Genomic DNA, 15,639 nt, shown 5'->3' with positions numbered 1-15,639 from the left:
AAACACAGAAAAATAATTGAATAGTAGGACTACAGAGGTAATAATGACTCAAGCCTGCCATCCACTGGATACTTGTGGTGGACAGACAGCATACAGGAGTGGCCAACACTCCTCCTACAGAACTACTGGGGAATGCAGGCTCTAAAACACCTGATACTACTAATCATCTGCACATTTGGTCCGTGATTAGCTGAATCAAATGTGTTAGAGCAGGGCTGGAGCTAAAGCCCCAGGTTGAGAATCTACAGTCACTCAGATGGCATCCATGAAATACTTACTAGTATATTATAAAGCTATCAGTGTGTTGGAGGATCCTAAATGGGAGTGGATCAAAGAGTTTCTTTCCCCCTCAAACTTATAAAGCAGTGCGTCAGTCATGCCGGGCAGGCCAAACTACTACTTAGTGAATATAAGCAGTTCAAAGCCATGAGGGATGTGGTTGAGCCTCTAAAAATAACAAGGCTTTCAAGTGAAGAGTTCCATGTCTTATTATGTGACGATGTGGTGGTGTGACCAGCAGAGGGAGCTATTACATCATTCTGAAACAAACTAGGAAGGCCTTCTTCTTGATATTAGGACTTATTTTTATTATTTTTATTTCACCTTTATTTAACCAGGTAAGCCAGTTGAGAACAAGTTCTCATTTACAACTGAGACCTGGCCAAGATAAAGCAAAGCAGTGCGATAAAAACAACAACAGAGTTACATATGGGGTAAACAAAACATAAAGTCAAAAATACAACAGAAAAGATATATATACAGTGAGTGCGAATGTAGTAAGTTATGGAGGTAAAGCAATAAATAGGCCATAGTGCAAAATAGTTACAATTTCGTATTAACACTGGAATGATAGATGTGCAAAAGATGATGTGCAAATGGAGATACTGGGGTGCAAATTAGCAAAAATAAATAACAATAAGGGGATGAGGTAGTTGAGTGGGCTAATTTCAGAAGGGCTGTGTACAGGTGCAGTGATCGGTAAGGTGCTCTGACAACTGACACTTAAAGTTAGTGAGGGAGATAAGAGTCTCCAACTTCAGATATTTTTGCAGTTCGTTCCAGTCATTGGCAGCAGAGAACTGGAAGGAATGGCGGCCAAAGGAGGTGTTGGCTTTGGGGATGACCAGTGAGATATACTTGCTGGAGCGCAGACTACGGGTGGGTGTTGCTATGGTGACCAGTGAGCTAAGGTAAGACTGGGATTTGCCTAGCAGTGATTTATAGATGACCTGGAGCCAGTGGGTTTGGCGACGAATATGTAGTGAGGGCCAGCCAACAAGAGCGTACAGGTCACAATGGTGGGTAGTATATGGGGCTTTGGTGACAACACGGATGGCACTGTGATAGACTACATCCAATTTGCTGAGTAGAGTGTTGGAAGCTATTTTGTAAATGACATCGCCGAAGTCAAGCATCGGTAGGATAGTCAGTTTTACGAGGGCATGTTTGGCAACATGAGTGAAGGAGGCTTTGTTGCGAAATAGGAAGCTGATTCTAGATTTAACTTTTGATTGGATATGCTTAATGTAAGTCTGGAAGGAGAGTTTACAGACTAACCAGACACCTAGGTATTTGTAGTTGTCCACATACTCTAGGTCAGACCCGCCGAGAGTAGTGATTCTAGTCGGGTGGGCGGGTGCAAGCAGTGTTCGGTTGAAGAGCATGCATTTAGTTTTACTAGTGTTTAAGAGCAGTTGGAGGCTACGGAAGGAGTGTTGTATGGCATTGAAGCTCGTTTGGAGGTTTGTTAACACAGTGTCCAATGAAGGGCCAGATGTATACAAAATGGTGTCGTCCGCATAGAGGTGGATCCGAGCGTCACCAGCAGCAAGAGCGACATGATATACACAGAGAATAGAGTCGGCCCGATAATTGAACCCTGTGGCACCCCCATAGAGACTGCCAGAGGTCCAGACAACAGGCCCTCCGATTTGACACATTGAACTCTATCTAAGAAGTAGTTGGTGAACCAGGCGAGGCAGTCATTTGAGAAACCAAGGCTATTTAGTCTGCCAATAAGAATGCGGTGGTTGATAGAGTCGAAAGCCTTGGCCAGGTCGATGAAGACGGCTGCGCAGTACTGTATTTAATCGATCGCGGTTATAATATCGTTTAGGACCTTGAGCGTGGCTGAGGTGCACCCATGACCAGCTCGGAAACCGGATTGCATAGCGGAGAAGGTACGGTGGGATTCGAAATGGTTGGTGATCTCTTTGTTAACTTGGCTTTCAAATACTTTCGAAAGGCAGGGCAGGATGGATATAGGTCTGTAACAGTTTGGATCTAGAGTGTCACCCCCTTTGAAGAGGGGGATGACCGCGGCAGCTTTCCAATCTCTGGGGATCTCAGACGTTACGAAAGAGAGGTTGAACAGGCTAGTAATAGGGGTTACGACAATTTTGGCGGCTAATTTGAGAAAGAAAGGGTCCAGATTGTCTAGCCCAGCTGATTTGTAGGGGTCCAGATTTTTCAGCTCTTTCAGAACATCAGCTGTTAGTGGGGGGGGGGGGCATGGGCAGGTTGCAGCTGAGGGTGCAGAGCTGGTGGCCGGGGTAGTGGTAGCCAGCTAATCTCCCCCTCTCTCTCTCTCTCTCTCTCTCTCTTCAATAACTTCACTGTCCATTAACTCCACATTCTTCCTCAGTGACTAGCATAACATGGACCATGTGCACTTGAAAATGATACATCGAAAACTTAACAGCTTGCAGAGCTGCAACCAACCCGGCACAGTTCAAGTGAAATTATGAGTTTGGGGGCAAATGCTGAACGTTTTTTGGTCCCCAATGCTGCTTGCATGAAAGACAATGTATTTTGTAGCATTTTTCCAACCTGGTGTGTGGAGGCGACCTTGTGGGTGAGACAGGAGAGGTTTACAGTGTCTGGACCCTGCTCTGCCTCTCTCTGTCTGTAACAAGACACCTCTACAGATCCTATTGTCTTATCTCAGATTTACCTAGAAAAAACCTGGTAGGAGTTCTTACCTTCAGGCTATAGACTTCAGAACTGAAGGAAATAGGGGGTGGGAGAAGGAATGAAAGAGAACACACGGAGCACGCGCACACACACACACAGGTCTCAGTCAGTCCATGCTGTTACATGCAGTATAAACAGAGGGAGATGTGTGAGGGTTTGTATTATTAGTAGTCATTAAGATTACCTGAACACCACTTTGAGAGAGAGAGAGAACGCAAACAGGACTACCGGGCAGTAGAAGGAAGGAAGGCAGGGGGGCGAGGAACCTCTGACCTGTGACTAACTCAGGTCACACTGCTCAGCTCAGAAGGTACAAGGAGCTGGGGCTGTTGCTGTTCAACTCTCTGATTGACCAATCCAACCTTAAATCTGCGTGTGTAATGCACATATGGATTTCAATAGAACTTTTGGGCATGAAGTCAATATATCAAGTATTTCGTTTTTTTAGGGGGATCCTTCGTATTTTAAGCATTATTAATCTTTCTGTTCAGTTACACAGGCATATTTTCACAACACACATTTTCACACATCGCAGCAGCTGAAGGATCTCCAATTGACTTCAATTAGTAAATCATTTGCCCTGAAGTCCCAAGATATGCACATGTATCTAAAGATAGGAAGTGCCCCTGAGGGTAGTGAAACTCTCAGATCACACAGAGGTCATTCACAGCTACATCTTGATGTAGACAGACACCTATCTACCCTGACTACAATACAGTACACATCTGTCCTGAGACACTCACCTGGCCTGGGACAGCAGCCGCAGCTGTGGGAATTTCACTCTCTGCTTTCTGACGTCATCAACAATCTCATAATAGGAGAATAAAACGTAGTCCATAACTTATTTTTGAACCTTAAAGAATGTCTCTTCTTAAAGGGATAGTTCAATTTAGTCAATGTATAAACTATAAATGTCTTCTTATGTAATCATTGAAAGCATGCATGTTCAAGATAGCATGCAAAGGTTGCAGGTCTGTGGAGATCTTCACAATTGCTGTAATAATCTGTGCAGAACAGCATTGATCATTTGCACTATGTACTTTTAATGTAATCTCAACGGGCAATTCAGGTCATTTGGTTGTGCTATTAGATGAAATACAGTGATAACACATTAAAGGGATACTTCGGGATTTTGGTAACTACCTCTAACTCCCCCAGAGTCAGATGAACTCGTGGATACCATTTTTATGTCTCTGCGTCCAGTTTGAAGGAAGTTAGAGGTAGATTCGCGAGCCAATGCTAACTAGCTTAGATTGCGAAACTACCTCTAACTTCCTTCATACTGGACGCAGAGACATAAAACTGGTATCCACGAGTTCATCTGACTCTGGGGAAGTAGATAAAGGGCTTCGTTGCCAAAATCCTGAACTATCCCTTGAAAGGGGAAATCTGGGCTTGGTAAATTGTTGTTGTTGTTGTTATTGTTTGAGTCGCAGATTGCCCCTTTAAGGAAGTGGAGTCAGTTAGCAGTGTGTCAAGGCATCAGTGTAATGCGGTAGGACAAAGTCAGGCGCAGGACATAGAGCTGATCAAAAAACATACTTTACTCGTAGGTATCTCAATGAACATACCTCCACGCAGGGAGAAACAAACCCGCTCACATACGACAACCAAAACATGGACAAACATGCACAACACACAGTGTGAGCCAGAGGGTTAAATAGGGAAGACAATATTACATGATGGGAAACAGGTGAGACCAATACAGACAAAACAAGTAGAACATAGAAACATGGATCGGTAGCAGCTAGTACTCCGGTGACAACGAATGCCGAAACCTGCCCGAGCAAGGAGGAGGGGCAGCCTCGGCTGAATTTGTGACAGTACCCCCCCCTTGACCCCGGCCTTGGGGACGGCCAGGAGGACGAGGAGCAGGGCGAGTCAGATGACTACGATGGAAATCCCTCAACATGGAGGGATCGAGGATGTCCCTCCTAGGGACACAGCACCGTTCCTCCGGACCGTACCCCTCCCACTCCACGAGATACTGCAGGCCCCCCACCTGACGTCTCGAATCCAAGATGGAACGGACCGAGTACGCCGGTGACTTTAAATGGCCCCACAAACCGCCGACCCAGCTTCCGGCAGGGCAGGCGAAGGGGCAGGTTTCGGGTCGAGAGCCAGACCCGGTCCCCTGATGCATACACCGGGGCCTCACTGCGGTGAAACCACTCATCCACCGCAGGAGCCTCGATCTGGCTCTGATGCCAAGGTGCCAGGACTGGCTGATAACCTAACACACACTGAAAGGGAGAAAGGTTAGTGGATGAGTGGCGGAGTGAGTTTTGGGCCATCTCTGCCCAGGGGATAAAACCCGACCACTCCCCCGGCCGGTCCTGGCAATAGGACCGCAGAAACCTACCCACATCCTGGTTAACTCTCTCCACCTGCCCATTACTCTCGGGGTGAAAACCTGAGGTCAGGCTGATCGAGACCCCCAGACGTTCCATGAACACCCTTCAGACCCTTGAGGTGAACTGGGGACCCCGATCCGATCCAATATCCTCAGGCACCTGACGCACCAGAGACACATGCGCGGCCCGTGTAGCGGAGTATACACCACTACACCCTGTCCATGCAGGTCCCTGAAAATCTCATCAACAAAGGATTGGAAGACTGATGGAGCATTCATCAACCCGTATGGCATGACGAGGTACTCATAGTGCCCAGAGGTGGTACTGAATGCTGTCTTCCACTCATCTCCCTCCTGGATACACACCAGGTTGTACGCGCTCCTGAGATCCAATTTAGTGAAGAAGCGCGCCCCGTGCAATGACTCCGTCATACTAGCAATCAGAGGTAGTGGATAGCTGTACTTCACAGTGATCTGATTAAGACCACGGTAGTCAATGCACGGGCGTAAGCCACCATCCTTCTTCTTCACAAAAAAGAAACTCGAGGAGACAGGGGAAGTGGAAGGCCAAATGTATCCCTGCCTCAGAGATTCGGTGACATATGTTTCCATAGCCGCCGTCTCCTCCTGTGACAGAGGATACACGTGACTCCGGGGAAGTGCAGTGCCTACCTGGAGGTTTATCGCACAATCCCCCTGTCGATGGTGTGGTAATTGAGTCACCTTCTTTTTACAGAAGGCGAGAGCCAAATCGGCATATTCAGGCAGAATGTGCATGGTGGAAACCTGGTTTGGACTTTCCACCATAGTTGCCCCTACGGAAACACCTACACACCTCCCCGAGCACTGACTTGACCATCCCTTGAGAGACCTCTGTTGCCATGAAATAGTGGGGTCATGAGAGGTTAACCAGGGAAGTCCCAACACCACTGGAAACGCAGGAGAATCAATCAGATAGAGACACATTTTTTCCTCATGACCCTCCTGCGTCTTCATCCAGAGTGGAGCTGTGACCTCCCTAATCAGACCTGACCCTAAAGGGCGACTATCTAGGGCATGTATAGGGAAGGGCACAATAGGAATCCCTAAACTACGGGAAAACTGACGATCAATAAAGTTCCCAGCTGCGCCTGAATCTACTAGCGTCTTATGCTGGGAATGAGGAAAAAACTCTGGAAATACATCTATACACATAAGCGCAACAGGAAGCTCTGGGTGAGTCGGGTGCCTACTCACCTGAAACGGTCCACCAGTGCTCTGTCTACTGCCTCGACTCCTTAAAGACCCTCCCCAGCACCGACCAGCAGTGTGTCCTCTGCGGCCACAGTTGGTGCAGGGGACGGCCCCTCTACCGGTCTCCCTAAGAGCAGCACCTCCGAGCTCCATAGGGGTAGGGTCGGAGGGGCTGGGGGATGGAATGGACGGCCCCTGATCCGGACGTCCGCGGGTGGCCAACAGGTTATTCAGCCTGATTGACATATCCACCAGTTGGTCCAGGTTAAGGTTGGTGTCCCTGCAGGCCAGTCCCCGACGAACGTCCTCCCTTAGGCTGCATCGGTAGTGGTCGATAAGGGCCCTCTCATTCCATCCTACGCTCGCAGCCAGAGTCCTAAAGTCCAGTGCAAAATCCTGTGCGCTCCTCTTCCCCTGTCTGAGGTGGAATAGACGCTCACCCGCCGCTCTTCCCTCCGTTGATGACGACGAACACCGAAGCCTGCCCGAGCAAGGAGGAGGGGCAGCCTCGGCTGAATTCGTGATACAGTGTATCTGTGAGCCACATTGCTCCCACACACTGATCTAAAATCAGTTTGAGGTTTCCTTACCTTATGGTTTTGGGTTGAATTCTGGATCATGACCTGATCCTAGATCTGTGTTTAAGGCCAGCCTCTACCTGGTACAGTGGCTTGCGAAAGTATTCACCCCCGTTGACATTTTTCCTATTTTGTTGCCTTACAACCTGGAATTAAAATTGATTTTTGGGGGGTTTGTATCATTTGATTTACACGACATGCCTACCACTTTGAAGATGCAAAATATTTTTTGTGTGTGAAACAAACAAGAAATAACACAAAAAAAACAGAACTTGAGCGTGCATCCCCCCAAGTTGGATGGGTTCCGCTGGTGTACAGCAATCTTTAAGTCATACCACAGATTCTCAATTGGATTGAGGTCTGGGCTTTGACTAGGCCATTCCAAGACATTTAAATGTTTCCCCTTAAACCACTCGAGTGTTGCTTTAGCAGAATGCTTACGGTCATTGTCCTGCTGGAAGGTGAACCTCCGTCCCAGTCTCAAATCTCTGGAAGACTGAAACAGGTTTCCCTCAAGAATTTCCCTGTATTTAGCGCCATCCATCATTCCTTCAATTCTGACCAGTTTCCCAGTCCCTGCCGATGAAAAACATCCCCACAGCATGATGCTGCCACCACCATGCTTCACTGTGGGGATGGTGTTCTCGGGGTGATGAGAGGTGTTGGGTTTGCGCCAGACATAGCGTTTTCCTTGATGGCCAAAAAGCTCAATTTTAGTCTCATCAGACCAGAGTACCTTCTTCCATATGTTTGGGGAGTCTCCCACATGCTTTTTAACGAACACCAAACGTGTTTGCTTATTTTTTTCTTTAAGCAATGGCTTTTTTCTGGCCACTCTTCCGTAAAGCCCAGCTCTGTGGAGAGTATGGCTTAAAGTGGTCCTATGGACAGATACTCCAATCTCCGCTGTGGAGCTTTGCAGCTCCTTCAGGGTTATCTTTGGTCTCTTTGTTGCCTCTGATTAATGCCCTCCTTGCCTAGTCCGTGAGTTTTGGTGTGCGGCCCTCTCTTGGCAGGTTTGTTGTGGTGCCATATTCTTTCAATTTTTTAATAATGGATTTAATGGTGCTCTGTGGGATGTTCAAAGTTTCAGATATTTTTTTATAACCCAACCCTGATCTGTACTTCTCCACAACTTTGTCCCTGACCTGTTTGGAGAGCTCCTTGGTCTTCATGGTGCCGCTTGCTTGGTGGTGCCCCCTTGCTTAGTGGTGTTGCAGACTCTGGGGCCTTTCAGAACAGGTGTATATATACTGAGATCATGTGACAGATCATGTGACACTTAGATTGCACACAGGTGGACTTTATTTAACTAATTATGTGACTTCTGAAGGTAATTGGTTACACCAGATCTTATTTAGGGGCTTCATAGCAAAGGGGGTGAATAGATATGCACGCACCACTTTTCCATTATTTATTTTTTAGAATAAAAAAAAAAATCATTTCACTTCACCAATTTGGACTATTTTGTGTATGTCCATTACATGAAATCCAAATAAAAATCTATTTACAGGTTGTAATGCAATAAAAAAATATTTAAAAAATCATTTCACTTCACCAATTTGGACTATTTTGTGTATGTCCATTACATGAAATCCAAATAAAAATCAATTTACAGGTTGTAATGCAACAAAATAGGAAAAACGCCAAGGGGGATGAATACTTTTGCAAGTCACTGTAGTGTGTAATGCAACAGTAGATGGGGCTGAAGGTCCATAGCAGTATACTAGGCTGCCAGTCTATGTCCTGGGCTTTCTCATAGTGCAACAAGTCCCTACGGACACAATGTTTATGGTTTGGTAAACCTAACACGGAGCGCCGGGGAGTTGACCAACATATCAAGTGTCAGGGCCCTGTCAGAATTTCTATATCTGCATCATTACAAACCATCCCCAGAGGACTAGGGTCAGTATGTATGGTTGATTCAAACCATGTCAACAGGGTCAGGTTCAGTAGATCAGGTAGTACCTCCCCTTTTCACTCTATTTCAAAATGTTTTTAGCTGTTTAGTGCCTATTGAATGTGGGGGGAGCAAATGTTTTATGGTCATTACAACAATACTGACAGTCATCTAACTTTTACCAGGTGGTAATTGTAAAAGAGAACTTGTTCTCAATGATTTGTCTGGCTAAATAAAGGATTAATGAAAGTTACAGAGTTGTAAATCGCTGGTACAACACTAAACCCTGTTTTGAGCTCAAACAACATCCACTTCGCATTCTGAAAACCGACAGCTCGACATGAAGCCAAAAAACGTTCAGTTGTGACTGAGAGCCTTTTTCTTTACCCCCCACATTGACTTACCCATTTAGTGTGTTTGTGATGATCAGATAGTCACAAAGGATCTATTGTCCGCTCCCTGCCATGGCCCTGCTCCAGAGAGGGTGTTAAACCCTGACTGTTCTGATAGCCATCTCAGGGTAAAGCCCCTCTCCCAATCCCTGACCGCATGGGCAATCGCCAACCGCCCACGGAGTATATATAGGATGAAGCTGTCCCTAGATGCTGATTCATGGTCAGTTTGGCATTTTCCGCCCTAATGGTTAAGTTTAGGATTTAGGGAGGGTTTAATCTAGATTCTAGATCGGTGCCTCAGGGCGACTTTTAGCAATTGGATCAGGCTTTCTACTGCTGTAGGGGCCTTTCCTTTCAAGTGGCCTAAGTCCATTTAAGAAAGAAATTGTTGATGTTTACATCCTGGTGGTGACCCCTCCTGGCCTCTCCTCTCAGCATTCCTGCAATAGCTGTGACATTTAAACATCAGGACACGCAGAGGACAGAGACATTCTCTTAATCACAGCCATAGGGCACGGACAGCAGAAATAAAACAACCTCTTAACCCCCCAAGGAGTGTGTGTGTGTAGATATAATACAACCTCTTAACCCCTCCGTTCAGGGGCCAACGCACGGTAACCCATGTGTGAGTCCGTCACTCGTTTGATTTCCTCGTTCCTGAATGCACGGCTCAGTCAGGACGAATCCCTCACAGATTTAATCCCCCAATCTGAAAACCTGCAGGTTATTCCTAGAAAATATATTTTTAACGCATTTTACAGTTTCTAAGCCAGGAAAGGTTTATTATAGAAGGATTATTATAGCCACAGACTCTTCAAGTCATGACCTGGCCCTACAGGACGCTACAGCATTTAGATCAGATTATATTCCGAATCTACACAGGTGGAGATTTGTTGTTAATGTTGTTTTGGATCTTGGTCCGGGCAGAGAGGGCTGAGGCTGAACAGAGAGGTCGCAGCAGGTCAACCAAGTCCAGCTACACAAACACACACTATCACAGAAGACATTTCCTGTCAATCCACAGGCTTTTCCTTCACAGTCCGACAACATCTACCGCTTTAACCTCTGTAGATGAAAGGTGTGCTCAGCCAGCCTCTAATCCACTGTAAATCCTATAAAAGGATTCTTTCATTATTTGCACCTACATCAGTTTGACATGACTTGAACTGAAAATAATGTATTTAATGACACATTTTGGTCACTTTCAAGGCCATGTTTGTGTGTAAAAATATCAAACATTATTACACATAAATAAAAAATCATATTTGCATTAAATGCAAACATATGTGCACAGTTGTGTCACAGTGTTAGGTTACCAAACAGCGAGCGTTTGGCTGTGTAAAGCCGTGCAGCGTTTCAAGTTGCCTCCCTGCCATAATTCCTCCTACCTATCTGCCTCAATTACCAGTCACCTGCAACACAAAGGACACACTATGGAGGTCTATTTCTTATTCACAAACACAAACATACACACACACACACACACACTCACACTCACACTCACACTCACACACACACACACACACACACACACACACACACACACACACACACACACACACACACTCACACACACACACTCAACACACACACACACACACACACACACACACACACACACACACACACACACACACACACACACACACTGGCATCATACAATTGCTCTTATGGTTGCTAGGCGCTGTAGTAATTTATGGCTGGATAGAGTTGCAGGCTTAGCGCCATGCCAGTGTTTTAGGGCCAGGTGATGAACGTTTCAGACTCTCTGGTTGAACTCGAAGAAGACACAAGCCCCACTACACACAACACTCCCAGAGTCCCTACCATTCACAAGTACAATGTCAATAACTTGTGAACACTATCACATAATTAAACCAATCGGTAGCTAAAACTTGAATTCATGTGTCCACATAGGAACCAGTGTTTATGAGCTGCTATAAACACTTCCTTCAATTATGTATGTAGTGTTTTTGTAGCAATTCTAACAGATATGGAAACAGACAAAGAAAAGTTCCACAATGCCATTAAAAATATATATATATTAAATTGATTAAATTATAAATGATGAAATTAACTATTATGGGTGTATACATATTGTATAAGCAATTCCTTAGAGCTATTTCTCAACTCTCTATAAATGTGTTTTTCAACATTAATTGAACTATTTTCTCTTTCAGTGACACCACGTGCTTTTTAGACCATGGTAAACATTTGGGCGGACTGTAGTAAACATGCCAATCTTATCAGCGTTGTCATAAGTATTGCATGGCTATTTCACAGTACGTAACCCCTCTAACTCCAGCTGTGGAACATCTATCTTCTAAAGGTCAAACAATTCCTCTTTCTCTCTGCTGCTGGACCTGGGGGGTGAGTGAGCTTGTGCATACGCGTGCGTGCATGTGTATGCACGTGTACATGTGTACATACATGTGTGTGTATGTGTGTATGTGTTGCTGGGTGGACCACCCCACCCACCACCACCCATGCAGCAGAGATTTTCGATCACATGAAAGCCAACAGGGGGTGGTATGCAGGAAGGGCGAGCAACTTCCATCTGCCCTGTCCACTTCAGTTAGTGGGGCCTCGCATCCAGCAGCATCTGGTTCCAATATGGACCGGCGGAAGGGTGGGTGCCCCGCTGCACAGCGGAAAATATAGCCTACTCTACCTTTAAATAGCCCAGGGGAGGTTGGTGCTGGACCATATCGGCCTATCACAAGACTCTCAGTATCTGGCCCTAGCACCTCTTCTTCTTCTCTTCTTTGAAAAGACGACAAAATGTACAATTAGGAAGGAATGCCTGCAATGCTGTTTTTGAGCCTGCCATTGGCCTGTACAGAAGCTTGTGAGAGGGCTAGCAGTAACCTCCTCTTTACCTCACACACACACTACGCACGCATACAAGCACACACACAAACACACAAACACTTATGCGCACATACAAGCACGCTCAAGCACACAAACACTGTCGAAAACAATCAATGTTTCTGGGCGTTTGTTGAGTATAGTTCTATAGTGAGTGCTGTGCCACAAGGCTGTAGACATCTCTTTCTCTGTATCTCTGTCTCTGTCTCTCTCTCTCTGTCTCTCTCTCTCTCTCTCTCTCTCTCTCTCTCTCTCTCTCTCTCTCTCTCTCTCTCTCTCTCTCTCTCTCTCTCTCTCTCTCTCTCTCTCTCTCTCTCTCTCTCTCTCTCTCTCTCTCTCTCTCTCTCTCTCCCTCCCTCCCTCCTCCCACAGACAAGAGTCCCTGCAGCTCACCCGTAATTCCACAGTTTCCATTTCGAGACCATAACTCACACACTGTTCGGCCCTAACTAAAGGGGCTGTCTGTAGCGAGGTTGATTGCATGTTTGTCCACCAAATTGTCGGTGCAGCAGAGAGACTGCAGAGAGGAAGAGAGGAGAGCCAGAAACATGAAGATGACATGGTTACACAGGACGAATATCCAGAGCAGTCCTTTCTCTCTCAGTCATATAAATCACCTAGTGACACCAAGCCAGACCCACAGAGACAGAGAGAATAAAGCCTGCACTGTAGACTGTAGACACACGTAGCCTGGACATGCCAGGAGCCAGGAGTAGTGTTGCTGAGGCCGGAGTGGGTGTTTGGTTATAGTTTCCATGTGATTGGAACCCACTTCCAAGTACATGGTGCATGAAGGACTCATCTCCTACACCACAGAGATGGTCTAGGCCACAGTGTAACTGGAGTTTTAACATTAGAGCATTCAAACCTTGTACAATTAAACATATTAAGGCTTTTCACAATGTATTATGTATGAAAAGAAAAAAAAAGGGAAAAAAATGTATGCACTCACTAACTGTAAGTCGCTCTGGATAAGAACGTCTGCTAAATGACTAAAATGTAAATAACAATATGGTCTATTAAGGGTAGCTAAGGTGCCATTGAGAAAATATTAGCATATTCTGTACTCAAAACAGCAGACGTAAAACGTGAAGCCCTCTGGTGAAAATCTACAATTTAAAAAAATTCTAACATTTCTTTGTTGTTCTAGTACATACTTTACATTTCCCATGAGGACAGATTCCATTTTTCAATTTGGGGGGATGGGAGGAAGAGGAGAAGCAGGAGCAGGAGGAGAAAGGCATTGAGGAAGAGGAGGGCACGAGGAAGAGGAGGAGGATGGCATTGAGGAAGAGGAGGAGGAGGGCATTGAGGAAGAGGAAGAGGAGGGCATGAGGAAGAGGAGGAGGATGGCATTGAGGAGGAGGAGGAGGGCATGGAGGAGGAAGAGGAGGAGTGCATGGAGGAAGAGGAGGATGAGGGCATTGAGGAAGAGGAGGGCATGGAGGAAGAGGAGGAGGAGGGCATTAAGGAAGAGGAGGGCATGGAGGAAGAGGAGGAAGAGGGCATTAAGGAAGAGGAGGGCATGGAGGAAGAGGAGGAGGAGGGCATTAAGGAAGAGGAGGGCATGGAGGAAGAGGAGGAGGAGGGCATTAAGGAAGAGGAGGGCATGGAGGAGGAGGGCATTAAGGAAGAGGAGGGCATGGAGGAAGAGGAGGAGGAGGGCATTAAGGAAGAGGAGGACATGGAGGATGAAGAGGACATGGATGGAAGCAGAAATGTAACAGGATCAGATAAGGTGGATGACAAGGCGGAGGGATCGATGACAAATTCCCTGACAGGTTTGGCTGGTCTCTTCAGACCTCGGCTCAGCAGGCTGGCTGCTGACATGTAGATCACTCACACAGCCCCTTCTCTCAGCTCTACAGATACCCCTGTAATGTGGGAGAGAGATAACACTAGCCACTAGCAGACAGTGCCAAGCCATTCAGCCTGCCTTGTCAGAAGTTACATAGTTACAGACATACCAGTGTAAATGCTCAGGGGGTTTGATTCCAGTATGACTGTTTGTTTGTTTAGAGCTGGAAAATGTGTGCGGGGCTAACCTATACTGAGAGTAGTAAGTGTTTGAAAGTTAATGGTTGCTTATGTTGGAACGGTTCTAGCTGGTTGAGTTTGTGCATTAAACTAACTGACCGTGTCATAGTATTATTGATGCTTACATGTATGATAGTTTTATATGTGTTTAGCTGTTGATTCCAATCTCAATGTAATGCTATAACTTGTGTTTACTGGTGAAGTTAACTGTCTGTGATTCAGCGTCAGTTCAAACTACTTGAGTATGTGTGTGCCAATGCTAACAACCTGTGATTCAGCCATGAAGTCAGTCACTTGAGCTTGAGTGGAAATATTTACTGCATACATTCGAGCATTCAAATACAAACTCACTGCTTAGGTCACATCACTGCATGTGTTTAAGTGTAAAAACTAACCACCTGTCCACTGCTCTTTGACTGGGTGGGTTGGAGTAGCCTACCAAAAGGTTACACAGTGAACTACCAAAGGGTAGAATGCAAAAGAACAGGGATGCAGACTAATGCAAGGTATTGAAGATAGAAGCACAGGTTTTAAACTGCAGAATATTTAGCCATTTCTGCTTTGTTGAGTTGGGTTCACTGTTGAGACAAACACTCATCAAAGTCGGAATCCTTTGATCATCTTTGTGACATTAATTAATTAGCTCTGTCCTAAATGGTTGCAGTCAAAGTACCGCCACCTTCTCTACAACAGAGACCCCTGCTGAACCCTGACCTATGAGGTTGTTTTATTAAGTTGTCACTTCCTGTCATTCCTCCCTTACATCCAGGGGTCAGAGGTGAAGAGGATCTGTCGATGTTGACACGGGATTATGGGAACAGGCAGTCAATTGGCAGTCATTACCTTCAGTCAGTCAGCGCAGAGGGATCTCCTCTCTCTCTCTCTCTCTCTCTCTCTCTCTCTCTCTCTCTCTCTCTCTCTCTCTCTCTCTCTCTCTCTCTCTCTCTCTCTCTCTCTCTCTCTCTCTCTCTCTCTCTCTCTCTCTCTCTCTCTCTCTCTGTCTGTCTGTCTGTCTTTGTCTCTGTCTTTCTCTCTCCGTTTCTTTCTGGAGAAATTATCTCTTTATTCCCCTTTCTCTCTTTCTTTTTCTCCTTTTCTTTCTCTCTCTCCATCTCTCCCTCTCTCCGTCTCTCCCTCTCTCTCCAGCATGAAGGAGCAATTGCTGTTGTATTACTGATAAGCAGAGCCTGTTACTAATCTGTCGCCCCAAACAGCTACTCATCTTTCTTATGAGGCTTAGGCTTCCTTAGGCTTTCTCCTCTATGGCCAGATAGGTAGCTACAGTCCCTCATGGAGTCACGT

This window comes from Coregonus clupeaformis, chromosome 33 (assembly GCF_020615455.1).
Source record: "Coregonus clupeaformis isolate EN_2021a chromosome 33, ASM2061545v1, whole genome shotgun sequence".
Lineage (NCBI taxonomy): Eukaryota > Metazoa > Chordata > Actinopteri > Salmoniformes > Salmonidae > Coregonus > Coregonus clupeaformis.
Note: the sequence above shows the minus strand (reverse complement) of the source record.